Source organism: Acipenser ruthenus, unplaced genomic scaffold, assembly GCF_902713425.1.
Source record: "Acipenser ruthenus unplaced genomic scaffold, fAciRut3.2 maternal haplotype, whole genome shotgun sequence".
In the NCBI taxonomy this organism is placed as follows: Eukaryota; Metazoa; Chordata; class Actinopteri; order Acipenseriformes; family Acipenseridae; genus Acipenser; species Acipenser ruthenus.
The window spans coordinates 22,637-36,907 of NW_026708564.1; the positions used below are offsets into that span (position 1 = coordinate 22,637).

The 14,271-nt window shown below is 39.1% G+C and overlaps 1 protein-coding gene across 1 annotated transcript in view; it reads right to left on the bottom strand.

The window, feature by feature from the left end:
- Positions 1-14,023, bottom strand: part of LOC131734376 (1-acyl-sn-glycerol-3-phosphate acyltransferase gamma-like) — a 36,015-nt gene extending 21,992 nt beyond the window's left edge. The window contains exon 1 of the mRNA XM_059021345.1: positions 13,668-14,023. The gene's annotated coding sequence lies outside the window, so the exon portion shown is untranslated. The remainder of the gene's footprint in view (positions 1-13,667) is intronic.
- Between the last annotated feature and the right edge of the window lie 248 nt (positions 14,024-14,271).

A 14,271-nucleotide genomic window follows, 5' to 3' on the forward strand; every position in this document is an offset into this window, starting at 1 on the left:
TTAATATTTACTTTAATTGCACTTGCACTTGCACATTTGTGGACTGTATATAGTTGTTTTTCTTAACAGTACAGCGACATCGTGGGAGAAGTACGAGTGGACAAGTACAACGCAGTTAGAAGCATAAAGGAGGAATTACATCTTTAAATTTGGAGTTGCTTTAATCAGAAAACATTGCAGCTTAAAGCCTTGCAGCTGCGTGTATTTTTCTAATAACAAGCTGAAACTCGGAGCAGCTGATTCAAATCCCGCGGCGTTCTGGGACACGGGGGAGGGGCGGAGCCCGCAGCACAAACACAAACGAAGACAGCCAGGCTTTCCAGTGACAGTGTGTGGAAGCGACATCATGGGAGAAGTATGAGTGGACAAGTACAACGCAGTTAGAAGCAGTTGAAAGCAGGTTGACAGCTGCAGAAGCTACACTAAACTAAAAAAACATGGTCTTCAAGCCAGTAATCTGTGACAACTGCATGATGTGGGAAATCCGAGAAAACCCAACAGAGCTCAACCAAGTTTGTGTAAAGTGCCGCACGATCCAGGACTTGCTTCAGCGATTAAGCCTGCTAGAAAAGGAGCTGGAGGAAATGAGACAGCAACAGGAGCTTGAGGAGCTGACACACCCACAATTCATGGAAGTCTGCACCCCTAGCAGACTGAAAGCCACCAGGGAGATGGAAGAGAGTCGAAACAGCTGGGTTCAGATAGGCAGAAGCAGGGAAAAAAAGAAACTTCGTCAAACACAACCACCAGAAATCCAGACATCAAACAAATTTGAGCCACTTCAACATTTAGATGACCAAAACCAACATCAGGAGAATGAAAGAAACAATATCCAGGACCCTATAAACAGTGCTGGCCAGGCAGCAAAAAGAAGGGAGGTCATGATTGTTGGGGACTCCATATTGAGAAACACAGCAAGTTCAGTTCGCAGTTTGGACCCCCTTACTACAACAGTGTGCTGCCTTCCAGGAGTCTCAGTCAAGCACATCACTGAGAATGTGGACAGGCTCCTAAAACGAACAGGAGACGACCCGGTAGTAGTCATCCACATCGGTACAAACAACATTGGAAGAGACAGACCAAGATCCCTGCAAAACAAATTCAGAGAGCTAGGAAGGAAATTAAAAGACAAGACCAAAACTGTGGTATTTTCTGGGATACTACCGGCGCCTTGCAAAGGACCATATGGACAGCTGGAAATACAAAATCAAAATGCATGGCTGAAATCGTGGTGCACACAGGAAGGCTTCACCTTTCTTGAACATTGGAGCACATTCTACAACAAGGACTATCTATACAGATGGGACGGACTGCACTTAAACAGAAAGGGAACCAATCTACTAGGAGAAAGGATCCTTGAGGAGGTCCAGAAGCATTTAAACTAGAAAGGAAGGGGTGAGAAAACAAAAAAAACAGAAGGGAGACCACATCAAAACAAGGGCAACAAATCAGGTAAGACCACTATTAAATGTATTTATCTTAATGCTAGAAGTCTCAGAAACAAAATGTTAGAACTTGAAGCTACTGCACTAACAAGTAACTACGATGTGATAGGTGTTACAGAAACTTGGTTGTCTGAGAGTGATGGAGACGAATATAATATTAGTGGGTACACACTGTATAGGAAAGACAGGCAGGACAGAAGAGGCGGAGGGGTAGCGCTATACATAAGAAATAGTCTTGACGCCCAGGTGTTAAATCAGGACAAAGAAAACAATGCAGAATCAATATGGGTCAGAATAATGGACAAAAATTCAAAGGGCATAATAATAGAAGCATGCTATAGACTGCCAAATTCAGACGCTAAGCAAAATAATCTGTTGTACAATGACATTCGAAATGCGTGTAGAAAAGGAGAAGCCATACTAATGGGGGATTTCAACTTCCCCTGTATAAAATGGGAAAGCCCGAAAGCAACGGACGAAATTGAAATGGTGGAAATGACAAATGACTGCTTCCTAACGCAATTTGTCAAGGCACCGACTAGAGGGGAGGCATGCCTTAACTTTAGTCTTTCCAAATAATGAAGACAGAATAACTAAAACAGAGGTCAGAGAGCCATTGGGAAACTCAGACCACAACATGGTCTCATTTGAAATATTTTTTAAAACCCCAAAAGTATTGACTAAAGCTAAGGTTTACAATTTTAGAAAAGCAAACGATGAAGGTATGAAACAGAAGTAGATTGGAGTAAAATAGAGAAAACATCCACAGAAAAAGGATGGCTGTTTTTTAAAAATGTAGTACTTGAGGCACAAAACAATTACATCCCAAAAGTAGACAAATCTAAATCTAACACAAAATGGCCAAAATGGTTTAATAGATCAATTAAAAAAATATTCAGCAGAAAAAGGCACTTTACAGAGCATTTAAAAGGGACCACAAACAAAGTACACAGAAAGAGTACTTGGAACTGCAAACACAAGTCAAAAAGGAAATTAGAAAGGCCAAGAGAGAGATAGAAATCAATATTGCTAAGGGGGCTAAAACCAATTCCAAAATGTTTTTCCAATATTATAACAGCAAGAGAACATTCAAAAAGGAGGTTAAATGTCTAAGAGACATAAATGGCAAAATCATAGACAAAGAAAAAAAAATGTGATGCAAATATATTAAATGATTACTTTTCACAGGTTTTTACAAAGGAGGACATTGACAACATGCCCCACATGTCGACCTGTTCCTATCCAGTTTTAAATAACTTTAGCATAACAGAGGAAGAAGTGTTAAAGGGACTAGGAGCTCTTAAAATAAACAAATCCCCTGGGCTGGATGAGATCCTCTCAATAGTACTCAAAGAAATGAAAGAAGTTATTTACAAACCGCTAACCAAGATCATGCAACAGTCTCTTGACACAGGGGTTGTACCGACAGACTGGAAAATTGCAAACGTAATACCGATCCACAAAAAGGGAGACAAAACCAAACCAGATAACTACAGACCAATAAGCCTGACCTCTATTATATGTAAACTTATGGAAACTATAAGAAGATCTAAAATGGAAAATTACCTATATGGTAACAATATCCTGGGAGACAGTCAGCATGGTTTTAGGAAAGGGAGATCGTGTCTAACTCACCTGTTTGACTTTTTTGAGGATGCAACATTGACAATGGATAATTGTAAAGCATACGACATGGTTTATTTAGATTTCCAGAAAGCTTTTGACAAAGTCTCGCATAAAAGATTAATTCTCAAACTGAACGCAGTAGGGATTCAAGGAAATGCATGCACATGGATTAGGGAGTGGTTAACATGTAGAAAACAGAATGTACTGATTAGAGGAGAAACCTCAAAATGGCGTGAGGTAACCAGTGGAGTACCACAGGGATCAGTATTAGATCCTCTGCTATTCCTGAGCTACATTAATGATTTAGATTCTGGTATAGTAAGCAAACTTGTTAAATTTGCAGACGACACAAAAATAGGAGGAGTGGCAAACACTGTTGCAGCAGCAAAAGTCATTCAAAATGATCTAGACAGCATTCAGAACTGGGCAGACACATGGCAAATGGCATTTAATAGAGAAATGTGTAAAGTATTGCATGCAGGTAATACAAATGTGCAGTATAAATATCATATGGGAGATACTGAAATTGAAGAAGGGAATTATGAAAAAGACCTAGGAGTTTATGTTGACTCAGAAATGTCTTAATCTAGATAATGTGGGGAAGCTATAAAAAAAGGCCAACAAGATGCTCGGATATATTGTGAGAAGTGTTAAATTTAAATCAAGGGAAGTAATGTTAAAACTTTACAATGCATTAGTAAGACCTCACCTAGAATACTGTGTTCAGTTCTGGTCACCTCATTACAAAAAGGATATTGCTGCTCTAGAAAGAGTGCAAAGAAGAGCAACCAGAATTATCCCGGGATTAAAAGGCATGTCGTATGCAGACAGGCTAAAAGAATTGAATCTATTCAGTCTTGAACAAAGAAGACTACGCGGCGATCTGATTCAAACATTCAAAATCCTAAAAGGTATAGACAATGTCGACCCAGGGGACTTCTTTGACCTGAAAAAAGAAACAAGGACCAGGGGTCACAAATGGAGATTAGATAAAGGGGCATTCAGAACAGAAAAAAGGAGGCACTTTTTTACACAGAGAATTGTGAGGGTCTGGAACCAACTCCCCAGTAATGTTGTTGAAGCTGACACCCTGTGATCCTTCAAGAAGCTGCTTGATGAGATTCTGGGATCAATAAGCTACTAACAACCAAACGAGCAAGATGGGCTGAATGGCCTCCTCTCGTTTGTAAACTTTCTTATGTTCTTATGTTCTTATAGCACACCTCATAGCAACACTGTGTACTTGTAGCCTAATTAATTTTGTTTACGTTTGCTTACTTTTAAAGCAAAAAATGTCCCCATGTTTAAAGCAGTTTGCATGTTGTTTTTGTTCCCTAACCTATTTATGGATGTGTAAATGCTTTTTCTATATACAGTGCCCTCCATAAGTATTGGGACAGTGAAGTCAAAATTGCTGTTTTTGCTGTACACTCAAGAAATATGAAAATATGAGTAAAAGATTAACACGGAGACAAAAAGTACAGAATGTCACCTTTTATTTCTGGTGGTTTCAAGACATACATGTTTTACCAACTAAGAATAACAGCATTTATGTGAGCATAAGTATTGGGACAATTCATCTTATCGCAAATCCCTTGCATGCAATAACAGCAGTGAGTCTGTGACCCATTGACATCACCAAACTCTTGGTATCGTCCTTTGAGATGCTTTGCCAAGCCTTTACTGCAGCCATTTTCAGCTGTTGCTTGTTTTGGGGAGTTTCTGACTTCAGTATCCTCTTCAACAAGTGAAATGCATGTTCAAATCGGATTTAAATCAGGAGATTGACTTGGCCAGTCTAAAACTTTCCACTTTGTTCCCCTGATGAACTCCTTGGTTGCGTTGGTAGTGTGTTTTGGGTCATTATCCTGTTGCATTATGAAGCACCACCCAATGAGTCTGGTGACATTTTCTTCTACATTGGTAGCCAAGATGCTTCTGTACACTTCTGAAGTCATTCTGCTGCTGCCATAATTCATTACATCATCAATAAAGATGAGTGAGCCCGTTCCAGAGGCAGCCATGCATGCCCATGCCATGACACTACCTCCACCATGCTTCACAGATGAGGTGGTATGCTTTGGATCATCTGCAGTTTCTTTTTTTTTTCTCCACACTTTTGCCTTCCCACTTTGATAAAGGTCAATATTCGTCTCATCTGTCCATAAAACTCTGTTCCAAAACTCTACTGGCTCATCTCTGTACTTTTTAGCAAATTCTAATCTGGCCTTTGTTTTTGTTGCTGATCAGAGGTTTGCATCTTGCAGTGTAGCCTTTGTAATTCTGCTGCTGAGGTCTTCTGCAAACAGTAGATTGTGACACTTTGACCCCAGCATTGTGGAAGTTGTTGGTGATTTCACTGACACTTATATTAGGGTTGTTTTTCACAGCTCTGGTCATTTTTCTGTCATCAACTGCTATTGTTTTCATTGGCCGACCTGGTCGTTGCTGATTGCTGAAGACACCAGTGGTTTCTTTCTTTTTCAGGACATTCCAAACTGTTGATTTGGCTATGCCCAACTTTTGTGCTATGGTTCTAATTGAGTTCCTCTTTTCTTTTAGCATCCAAATCACTTGCTTTTCTTTCATAGGCAGCTCCCTAGTCTTCATGTTGGATTATGCCTACTGACACCAAATGCAGACTCCAAAGGCAAAAGCAAAGGATAGAACTGAGACAGCAAATTCACAGCTCTTTTATGTGTGAAAAATCAATGCAACAGGAAACACCTGATCAATTAGAAACACCTGTGAGCCAAATGTCCCAATACTTATGCTCACATAAAATGGGGGGATGGAACTCTGAAAGTGCTGTTTTTCTTAGTTGGTAAAACATTTGTGTTGAAACAGCCAGAAATAAAAGGTGACATTCTGTACTTTTGCCTCATATTCATCTTTTAAATCGTATTTTCATATTGCTTGAGTGTACAGCAAAAATAGCAATTTTGACTTCACTGTCCCAGTACTTATGGAGGGCACGGTATGTTTGTAAATCTGACGTTCACATATCCGCCTATACCCCAGTCCACAGACGTTGTACTGTACTACCGCTTAATAACCGGAATAACATTTTATTTAGGGTTAGTGTGCCTGCCTTTACCCCTACCCCCACACAAGTACATTGCCCTGCTAACTTCCTCTATTCAAAAACAATAAATCGGTCTGGTTCTCGCTTTCCTTTTTTCAATAAATAGAATTTAATAAATAGAGAATAAAAACAAACCAAGCTAACAACTATCTAGCCTAAACAGAAATGTATTTATTTATGTATTTATTTACTTTTTGCAATCTCCACAAACTCCGGGTTCTGTTGCATTCACAGCACCGATTAGGGTGACCAGATAGCAAGAGTGAAAAATCAGGACACTTTCAGTTGGTGAGGGGAGGAAAGAAACCTTGTGAACTAATGCACAACGCAAGCAATGCAAACTACGTATCTTTCTTCAGTAGATATGCTTTTTTTTATTCCTTCGCCTTCCTGTGTGCATTGCACTTAGGCAAAAACCAAAAACTTTAATTAAAAAAAATAAATAGTAATACTGCAAAGCGGTTGACTTTCTTGTTTACTGTTCAGATGACAACAATGTTTTAATCAGCCTATCAGTGTGTCTGTACTGGCTTTTCTGTGACCTGTTGTACTGTATGTAGCAATCAAGCACAACTACCTCGGTTCAAACAACCTGCTGTTTACTTTGTAAACGCAATTAGAATTTTAGACTCGAATAGGCATGTTTTCTTTGTTTTGACTTGGTACTGATTAAATGAATTCCTGGATGGGCCAAATAACATGACAACGAACGTGCTGTGTATATGGACTTTATTAAAGAATGTCAGATACCTTTGGGTAACTGAGTTTTCAGACTGTTTCTAATTGAAGTCCCATCTGTATAACTTGGCAAAGCTTTGCATTACACTTCCAACCAATTCAGTGGATGCGGATGTGCAGTCTCAATGTATGGGCAAATCCATACCAGACAGAGAATGTCAACAGCAACTGTTGGGAGCCTTTTAACAAATGACAGCACTCTGTGTTAGTAAGGAAGCAAGTACCACTATTTTTAGGCTTTTATAGTGCTCTGAAATATTAGGTGTATTTAATGTTTAAACAGGTCCGTGAAATGTCTGTGAAATCCTAATTATAACCATAATCCTAATTGGATGACTTGACCATGGGCATATGATCGAATCCATTTTTTTCCCCACTGCGTTTGGTACTTGTCTTTTTTGCTTTTTAGGCGACAGCCTCGTCAACACCACCAGCCATCATGACACTTAGCCAGTAAAACCGGACGCCCAGGCGCACGCACCAAGAAAAATGCTAACGTGATTGGATAGCCGCATAGATGCAATGAAAATGACACTCAAACAACACGCCCTAAACCAGTAGAGTATGCTGTTGCACCGCAAGACAGTACAGCAGCCACATACACGAAATTTCCTAATGAGAAAATAAAAATGTCACATTTTACGTCTGGGTTTTCAACGTTCACTCTAAAAATTGGGACGTCTGGTCACCCTAACCCTGGGTCAATCAATGTTTGTGTAAGGTGCGTGTATAATTATTTTCGTCACCTGTATCGTCATCTTAATGCTTTTCCACTTTTTATTTCATTTTAAACTGTTTAAATGCCAAACCATAATAAAACATATAATAACAGTGCATATACAGAGCAAAAAAAGTGGATGGGCAAAATACAGTTGCCCCTACCCCCCACCCAAAGAGCAGGTGGCACTGTCACAAGAACATAAGAAAGTTTACAAACGAGAGGAGGCCATTCAGCCCATCTTGCTCGTTTGGTTGTTAGTAGCTTATTGATCCCAGAATCTCATCAAGCAGCTTCTTGAAGGATCCCAGGGTGTCAGCTTCAACAACATTACTGGGGAGTTGGTATCTTTTTTTTAATTTTTATTATTTTGGGTCCAGGGGCCAGGTTCGTTGTAGCTGAAGGTTCTTTATAATGAAGGGCGTTATAGCGAGGGTGTACTGTATTTAATAGAAGTAGCCGCCGCAAATATACTAGTAGGCGGTGGATCGCACCAGTCGCTTCCTTATTTTGAAAACCCTGTTAACCATTCAGCAGAATGTGGCAACAAATAAGTGAGTACAGACATTAAGTTACTGTTTTAGTATCACTTTAGTGTCTTAGCAAGTTGTTGTATTTTAAGCAGGTGAATATGATAGCAACCAACTGGCTCCTGAAGTGGCACCAGCAACTAGATTTGGCAACCTTTTTTTTTTTTTTTGGCACAAACCTTGTCTGGAGCCCTGATTTGTAATTTTGTTTTAAATAAATGTATTTTAAAAGAATAAGCAGGAAACAAAAGCAAAAACAGGCCGTGAAGCTTATTTGACCACTAGTGCTGTACCAGCGTTATTGCAAACACTTGCACAAGCAAATTAGACAATTGTGTGATTTTTATGTTTCATGCTTCATTTTTACTGTATCATGATACGTAACATAAAAGACAATGCAGATACCCAGCTCAAATCACAGGTTAGGTACTTTAACAAAACATGCACATTTGGGCAAGTGGTTCTTTAAGTCTTCATTAGTTTTTAGTAACTGCAAACCGACAAAACTGGGCAGGTGCTTCAGCATAACATTTTCAGTATGTACTAAGCATGCATTTATTACAAATACACGTAAGTAGCACCAAATGGCACAGTGCTACACCTAGAATTCCCACATGTAGTTTAAGAACATAAGAAAGTTTACAAACGAGAGGAGGCCATTCAGCCCATCTTGCTCGTTTGGTTGTTAGTAGCTTATTGATCCCAGAATCTCATCAAGCAGCTTCTTGAAGGATCCCAGGGTGTCAGCTTCAACAACATTACTGGGGAGATGGTTCCATACCCTCACAATTCTCTGTGTAAAAAAGTGCCTCCTATTTTCTGTTCTGAATGCCCCTTTATCTAATCTCTATTTGTGACCCCTGGTCCTCGTTTCTTTTTTCAGGTCGAAAAAGTCCCCTGGGTCAACATTGTCAATACCTATTAGAATTTTGAATGCTTGAATCAGATTACCGCGTAGTCTTTAAAAGGAAAGTGTTAAACAAAAAAAATACTTGCCATGACAGAAGCACTGGTTTACTATATTAAAAAAAAGACAATTCTGAAGCAAATGCAAAGACTTTTTTGCTGAATAAAACAATTCCAACAGTATATATTTAACAGTATACATTTAGTTGCAGTAAGGACCAGTCAGAGGGCAAAGTTTGTCCATAATAATAACTACTGCAACCAAGTAATTTCTTGCTAGTTTTAAGCTTTAAGATTTTTTTACTTTAAATCTTGGGGCAAGTTTTGCACTTGCTTCGGATCGGGTATATTATTGTATATCTTTAACAAGGGCTGACAGTGCGCAGAACGACGGGCAGAGTAATATAAGCACAAATAGTTTAATTACCTTACGATTTCAGCTACATATCTCCGCTGGCTGCGAAAGATAGACTGCATCTGTATTGTTGTTTTTTTATACACAATTAAGCCTACCTAACAAGAAAACCATCTTAAACAATGCAAGCAAATTCCTGTTTGGTTTGATTAAATGAGTAGTACACAACAAGCTTCAATATGAAAGCTGAAAATTAATTACAATAAAAACAACAAATTCTAGCCAACTTCACTAAAGGAAAAATGGGCTTCTGCTATTTTGATATACAACTGCTTCAGATTATTCAACAACATTACTGGGGAGTTGGTTCCAGACCCTCACAATTCTCTGTGTAAAAAATTGCCTCCTATTTTCTGTTCTGAATGCCCCTTTATCTAATCTCCATTTGTGACCCCTGGTCCTTGTTTCTTTTTTCAGGTTCAAGACTGAATAGATTCAATTCTTTTAGCCTGTCTCCCATATTGATTCGGCGTTGTTTTTTTTTGTCCAGATTTAACACCTGGGCTTCAAGACTATTTCTTATGTATCGCGCTACTCTTGAACAAAGAAGACTACGCGGCGATCTGATTCAAACATTCAAAATCCTAAAAGGTATAGACAATGTCAACCCGGGGGACTTCTTTGACTTGAAAAAAGAAAAAAGGACCAGGGGTCATAAATGGAGATTAGATAAAGGGGCATTCAGAACAGAAAATAGGAGGCACTTTTTTACACAGAGAATTGTGAGGGTCTGGAACCAACTCCCCAGTAATGTTGTTGAAGCTGACACCCTGGGATCCTTCAAGAAGCTGCTTGATGAGATTCTGGGATCAATAAGCTACTAACAACCAAACGAGCAAGATGGGCTGAATGGCCTCCTCTCGTTTGTAAACTTTCTTATGTTCTTATGTTCTTAACATGCCTTTTAAACCCGGGATAATTCTGGTTGCTCTTCTTTGCACTCTTCCTAGAGCAGCAATATCCTTTTTGTAACGAGGTGACCAGAACTGAACACAATATTCTAGATGAGGTCTTACTAATGCATTGTAAAGTTTTAACATTACTTCCCTAGATTACTTCTTCAATTTCAGTATCTCCCATATGATATTTATAATGCACATTTTTATTGCCTGCGTGCAATACTTTACACTTTTCTCTATTAAATGTCAGACACGATCTCCCTTTCCTAAAACCATGCTGACTGTCTCCCTGGATATTGTTACCATATAGGTAATTTTCCATTTTAGATCTTATTATAGTTGCCATAAGTTTACATATAATAGAAGTCAGGCTTATTGGTCTGTAGCTACCTGGTTCGGTTTTGTCTCCCTTTTTGTGGATCGGTATTATGTTTGCAATTTTCCAGTCTGTCGGCACAAACCCTGTTGTCAAGAGACTGTTACATGATCTTGGTTAGAGGTTTGTAAATAACTTCTTTCATTTCTTTGAGTACTATTGGGAGGATCTCATCCGGCCCAGGGGATTTGTTTATTTTAAGAGCTCCTAGTCCCTTTAACACTTCTGCCTCTGTTATGCTAAAGTTATTTAAAACTGGATAGGAATAGGTCGACATGTGGGGCATGTTGTCCGTGTCCTCCTTTGTAAAAACCTGTGAAAAGTAATCATTTAATATATCTGCTATTTTTTTCTTCATTTATGATATTGCCATTTGTGTCTCTTAATGGCAAAATCTCTTGCTGTTATAATATTGGAAAAACATTTTGGAATTGGTTTTAGCCCCCTTAGCAATATTGATTTCTATCTCTCTTGGCCTTTCTAACTTACTTTTTGACTTGTGTTTGCAGTTCCAAGTACTCTTTCTGTGTACTTTGTTTTTGGTCCCTTTTAAACGCTCTGTAAAGTGCCTTTTTTGCTGAATATATTTTTAATTGATCTATTAAACCATTTTGGCCATTTTGTTTTAGATTTAGATTTGTCTACTTTTGGGATGTAATTGTTTTGCACCTCTAGTACTACATTTTTAAAAAACAGCCATCCTTTTTCTGTCAATGTTTTCTCCATTTTACTCCAATCTACTTCTGTTTCATACCTTCATAGTTTGCTTTTCTAAAATTGTAAACCTTAGCTTTAGTCATTACTTTTGGGGTTTTAAAAAACACTTCAAATGAGACCATGTTGTGATCTGAGTTTGCCAATGGCTCTCTGTTTTAGTTATTCTGTTTTCGTTATTTGAAAAGACTAAATCAAGGCATTCCTCCCCTCTGGTCGGTGCCTTGACAAATTGCGTTAGGAAGCAGTCATTTGTCATTTCCACCATTTCAATTTCGTCCGTCGTGCTCCTCACTGGGTTCTCCCATTTTAGATGGAAGAAGTTGAAATCCCCCATTAGTATGGCTTCTCCTTTTCTACACGCATTTCTAATGTCATTGTATAACAGATTATTTTGCTCGGCGTCTGAATTTGGTGGTCTATAGCATGCTCCTATTATTATGCCCTTTAAATTTTTGTCCATTATTCTGACCCATATTGATTCGGCGTTGTTTTTTTTTGTCCAGATTTAACACCTGGGCTTCAAGACTATTTCTTATGTATCGCGCTACTCCTCCGCCTCTTCTGTCCTTCCTCTTTCCTATACAGTGTGTACCCACTAATATTATATTCCTCTCCATCACTCTCAGATAACAAGTTTCTTTAACACCTATCACATCGTAGTTACTTGTTAGTGTAGTAGCTTCAAGTTCTAACATGTTGTTTCTCAGTCTGTCCCGCCTATATAGATAGTCCTTGTTGTAGAATGTGCTCCAACGTTCAAGAAAGGTGAAGCCTTCCTGTGTGCACCACGATTTCAGCCATGCATTTTGATTTTGTATTTCCAGCTGTCCATATGGTCCTTTGCAAGGCGCCGGCAGTATCCCAGAAAATACCACAGTTTTGGTCTTGTCTTTTAATTTCCTTCCTAGCTCTCTGAATTTGTTTTGCAGGGATCTTGGCCTGTCTCTTCCAATATTGTTTGTACAGATGTGGATGACTACAACCGGGTCATCTCCTGTTCGTTCTAGGAGCCTGTCCACGTTCTCAGTGATGTGCTTGACAGAGGCTCCTGGAAGGCAGCACACTGTTGTAGTAAGGGGGTCCAAACTGCGAACTGAACTTGCTGTGTTTCTCAATATGGAGTTCCCTACAATCATGACCTCCCTTCTTTTTGCTGCTTGGCCAGCACTGTTTATAGGGTCCTGGATGTTGTTCCTTTCGTTCTCTTGATGTTGGTTTTAGTCATCGAAATGCTGAAGTGGATCAAATTTGTTGGATATTTGGATTTTTGGTGGCTGTGTTTGATGACGTTTCTTTTTTTCCTGCTTCTGCCTATCTGAACCCAGCTGTTTTGACCCTCTTCCATCTCCCTGGTGGCTTTCAGTCTGCTAGGGGTGCAGACTTCCATGAATTGTGGGTGTGTCAGCTCCTCAAGCTCCTGTTGTCGTCTCATTTCCTCCAGCTCCATTTCTAGCACACTTACTAGTTTAAGCAAGTCCTGGATTTTGCAGCATTTTACACACACTTGGTTGAGCTCTGTTGGGCTCTCGGATTCCCACATCATGCAGTTGTCACAGATTACTGGCTTGAAGACCATGTTTTTTTTTTTTTTTTGGAAGTTTAGTTTAGCTTCTGCAGCTGTCAACCCGCTTTCAAACTGCTTCTAACTGCTTCTAATTAGTGGTAAAGAAGTCAAGTTACTATTTACACAATTTTGGAAAGGCTCTTCATCAGGGGCCTACTGTCTCCCTGCTTTCCCAACTAAAAGCCCTTTTTAAATTTGACAGTTTATGGTGTAATGAATAGTGTTTGATGAATTTGCTCTGTCAGTAGAGATGGTAAGAAACACAATCTCACATGAACTGCCCTGTCATCAAGGTACTGTAACTGCGTGCTACTTACACTTTACACCCTTACAGACTGCACCATTGTTACAGGTTGCTTTTCCTTTTTTCAGTTTTTAATTTGTGATTTCTCTTAGATGTCATTTTCTGGAGTATATTTACAAAACTGTACATGCATAACAGTTGTTGTAGTTGGCAGACTCAAAAATCTGCCAAGCTAATAGCAAATTAAAATAAATACAATTAAAATAAATAAATAAATAAATACATATACATTATACACACATCAATACGGGAATGGTAAATAAACCACCTTTTACCAACATTTAGCTAGTGTCTCCATGTCGCTTCACCTATACAAGAGAATGATTACAAAACTACCTTCTTACCAATAAGTGTAGTATACCACTGCCAGCATCAGCAGCATAGCACAAATTCCAGAAAAAATTAAAACGCTTGTCTGGTTTGCCAACATCTTTTGCGGTTTTCCCCCCACCACCTCAGTTTGCAAGAGAACAAAAGGGAGTCAGTCTTCACCAAGCTGGAAAGCCATGCAAATCCAAGGAGAAGATTATGATGACAGAAGCAGAACAGAGCAAATCAAAGAGGTCTGAAAACTGCTTTCTCAGCAAAGAGTAAATTATAATACCTACGCAACGATAAACCAAACCTAAACTCCCAGGAGCCATTAACAAACATCCACTTTTTGGCACTGATGATTTAAGTTATCTTGTCACACACCAAAGGAAAGCTAGTGTACAACATTGTATATTATTTATAAATAAAGAACTGCAGCAGTATCTAACATACCATCCTTGTTCTAATTCTTAAATCAGCTTATTATCTATTAGCCTGCTACAGGCACCCTGGATCAGTCACATTGCATTTTCATCACATAGCTCCTGGGTACACAACAGCTGTGATACTGCAGCTTTACCTAATGTAGCTGTGGGTTGGCTGAGATATGGGGAGGGGGTCAGGGGACTTAGAGTC